The sequence below is a fragment of the Balaenoptera borealis genome (genome assembly GCF_965194805.1).
Source record: "Balaenoptera borealis genome assembly, chromosome: 6".
Classification (NCBI taxonomy): domain Eukaryota; kingdom Metazoa; phylum Chordata; class Mammalia; order Artiodactyla; family Balaenopteridae; genus Balaenoptera; species Balaenoptera borealis.
In genome coordinates this window covers 67,038,032-67,041,830 of record NC_138863.1, presented here as the reverse complement: position 1 = coordinate 67,041,830, position 3,799 = coordinate 67,038,032, and the positions used below count along the sequence as shown (strand labels likewise).

The 3,799-nt window shown below is 38.1% G+C and overlaps 1 long non-coding RNA gene across 1 annotated transcript; it reads left to right on the top strand.

Annotated features, from left to right (window-relative positions):
• Positions 1–415: 415 nt before the first annotated feature.
• Positions 416–3,371, top strand: LOC309630297. The gene is made up of 2 exons (XR_014245582.1): positions 416–2,502; positions 2,876–3,371. It is a non-coding gene; the product is annotated as an uncharacterized lncRNA (long non-coding RNA).
• Positions 3,372–3,799: the final 428 nt, after the last annotated feature.

The window sequence follows — 3,799 nt, the reverse complement described above, 5'->3', positions numbered from 1 at the left end:
TCTTTTTGTCTTGTTTATGGTTTCCTTTGCTCTGCAAAAGCTTTTAAGTTTCATTATGTCCCATTTGTTTATTTTTGTTTTATTTCCATTTCTCTAGGAGCTGGGTCAAAAAGGATCTTGCTGTGATTTATGTCATAGAGTGTTCTTCCTATGTTTTCCTCTCAGAGTTTTATAGTGTCTGGTCTTACATTTAGGTCTTTAATTCATTTTGAGTTTATTTTTGTGCATGGTGTTAGGGAGTGTTCTAATTTCATTCTTTTACATGTACCTGTCCAGTTTTCCCAGCACCACTTATTGAAGAGGCTGTCTTTTCTCCACTGTATATCCTTGCCTCCTTTATCAAAGATAAGGTGACCATATGTGCGTGGGTTTATCTCTGGGCTTTCTTGTCTGTTCCATTGATCTATATTTCTGTTTTTGTACCGGTACCATACTGTCTTGATTACTGTAGCTTTGTAGTATAGTTTGAAGTCAGGGAGCCTGATTCCTCCAGCTCCGTTTTCCTTCCTCAAGATTGCTTTGGCTATTTGGGGTCTTTTTTGTTGCCATACAAATTGTGCAATTTTTTGTTCTAGTTCTGTGAAAAATGCCAGTGGTAGTTTGACAGGGATTGCATTGAATCTGTAGATTGCTTTGGGTAGTATAGTCATTTTCACAATGTTGATTCTTCCAATCCAAGAACATGGTATATCTCTCCATCTGTTTGTATCATCTTTAATTTCCTTCATCAGTGTCTTATATTTCTCTGCATGCAGGTCTTTTGTCTCCTTAGGTAGGTTTATTCCTAGGTATTTTATTCTTTTTGTTGCATGGTGAAGGGGAGTGTTTCCTTAATTTCTCTTTCAGGTTTTTCATCATTAGTGTATAGGAATGCAAGAGATTTCTGTGCATTAATTTTGTATCCTGCTACTCTACCACATTCATTGATTAGCTTTAGTAGTTTTCTGATAGCATCTTTAGGATTCTCTATGTATAGTATCATGTCATCTGCAAACAGTGACAGCTTTACTTCTTCTTTTCCGATTGGGATTCCTTTTATTTCTTTTTCTTCTCTGATTGCTGTGGCTAAAACTTCCAAAACTATGTTGAATAATGGTGAGAGTGGGCAACCTTGTCTTGTTCCTGATCTTAGTGGAAATGGTTTCAGCTTTTCACCATTGAGGCCAATGTTGGCTGTGGGTTTGTGATATATGGCCTTTATTATGTTGAGGTAAGTTCCCTCTATGCCTACTTTCTGGAGGGTTTTTATCATAAATGGGTGTTGAATTTTGTCGAAAGCTTTCTCTGCATCTTTTGAGGTGATCATATGGTTTTTCGCCTTCAGTTTGTTAACATGGTGTATCACCTTGATTGATTTGTGTATATTGAAGAATCCTTGCATTCCTGGAATAAACCCCACTTGATCATGGTGTATGATCCTTTTAATGTGCTGTTGGATTCTGTTTGCTAGTATTTTGTTGAGGATTTTTGCATCTATGTTCATCAGTGATATTGGCCTGTAGTTTTCTTTCTTTGTGACATCTTTGTCTGGTTTTGGTATCAGGGTGATGGTGGCCTCGTAGAATGAGTTTGGGAGTGTTCCTCCCTCTCCTATATTTTGGAAGAGTTTGAGAAGGATAGGTGTTAGCTCTTCTCTAAATGTTTGATAGAATTTGCCTGTGAAGCCATCTGGTCCTGGGCTTTTGTTGGAAGATTTTAAATCACAGTTTCAATTTCAGTGCTTGTGATTGGTCTGTTCATATTTTCTATTTCTTCCTGGTTCAGTCTCAGAAGGTTGTGCATTTCTCAGAATTTTTCCATTTCTTCCATGTCCATTTTATTGGCATATAGTTGCTTGTAGTAATCTCTCATGATCCATTGTATTTCTGCAGTGTCAGTTGTTACTTCTCCTTTTTCATTTCTAATTCTATTGATTTGAGTCTTCTCCCTTTTTTTCTTGATGTGTCTGGCTAATGGTTTATCAATTTTGTTTATCTTCTCAAAGAACCAGCTTTTAGTTTTATTGATCTTTGCTATTGTTTCCTTCATTTCTTTTTCATTTATTTCTGATCTGATCTTTATGATTTCTTTCCTTCTGCTAACTTTGGGGTTTTTTTGTTCTTCTTTCTGTAATTGCTTTAGGTGTAAGGTTAGGTTGTTTATTTGAGATGTTTCTTCTTAAGGTAGGATTGTATTGCTATAAACTTCCCTCTTAGAAGTGCTTTTGCTGCATCCCATAGGTTTTGGGTCATCGTGTTTTCATTGTCATTTGTTTCTAGGTCTTTTTTGATTTCCTCTTTGATTTCTTCAGTGATCTCTTCGTTATTAAATAGTGTATTGTTTAGCCTCCATGTGTTTGTATTTTTTACAGATCTTTTCCTGTAATTGATATCTAGTCTCATAGCGTTGCGGTAGGAAAAGATACTTGATACGATTTCAAATTTCTGAAATTTACCAAGGTTTGATTTGTGACCCAAGATATGATCTATCCTGGAGAATGTTCCGTGAGCACTTGAGGAGAAAGTGTATTCTATTGTTTTTGTTTTTTGTTTTTTTGTTTTTTTTTTTAAAAGTCTAAGGGATCAGCCTTTTTTTTTTTTTTTTTTTTTAATTTTATTTATTTATTTATTTATTTTTGGCTGTATTGGGTCTTTGTTTCTGTGCGAGGGCTTTCTCTAGTTGTGGCAAGCGGGGGCCACTCTTCATCGCGGTGCACGGGCCTCTCACTATCGTGGCCTCTCTTGTTGCGGAGCACAGGCTCCAGATGCGCAGGCTCAGTAGTTGTGGCTCATGGGCCTAGTTGCTCCGTGGCATGTGGGATCTTCCCAGACCAGGGCTTGAACCCGTGTCCCCTGCATTGGCAGGCAGATTCTCAACCACTGCACCACCAGGGAAGCCCTATTCTATTGTTTTTGTATGGAATGTCCTATAAATATCAATTAAGTCCATCTTGTTTTTTTTTTTTTTTAAAAGCACAAACTTGGTTTTTTTTTTTTTAAAGTATTTGTTTATTTATTTATTTATGGCTGTGTTGGGTCTTCATTTCTGTGCGAGGGCTTTCTCTAGTTGTGGCAAGCGGGGGCCACTCTTCATCACGGTGCACGGGCCTCTCAATATCACGGCCTCTCTTGTTGCGGAGTACAGGCTCCAGACGCGCAGACTGAGTAATTGTGGCTCACGGGCCCAGCTGCTCCGCGGCACGTGGGATTTTCCCAGACCAGGGCTCAAACCCGTGTCCCCTGCATTGGCAGGCAGATTCTCAACCACTGTGCCACCAGGGAAGCCCAAGTCCATCTTGTTTAATGTATCATTTAAAGCTTGTGTTTCCTTATTTATTTTCATTTTGGATGATCTGTCCATTGTTGAAAGTGGGGTGTTAAAGTCCCCTACTATGATTGTGTTACTGTCGATTTCCCCTTTTATGGCTGTTAGTAGTTGCCTTAGGTACTGAGGTGCTCCTTTGTTGGGTGTATAAATATTTACAATTGTTATATCTTCTTCTTGGATTGATCCCTTGATCATTATGTAGTGTCCTTCTTTGTCTCTTGTAATAGTCTTTGTTTTAAAGTCTATTTTGTCTGATATGAGAATTGCTACTCCAGCTTTCTTTTGAGTTCCATTTGCATGGAATATCTTTTTCCATCCCTTCACTTTCAGTCTGTATGTGTCCCTAGGTCTGAAGTGGGTCTCTTGTAGACAGCATAAACACGGGCGATTAAGACCTTTTAAATTTGAAACACAAGAATCTGATGATTCTTTTTTCTGTTTCCCATGACAATTCCACTTAGGGAATAATAGCCTTGATATCTGGCCAGAATTT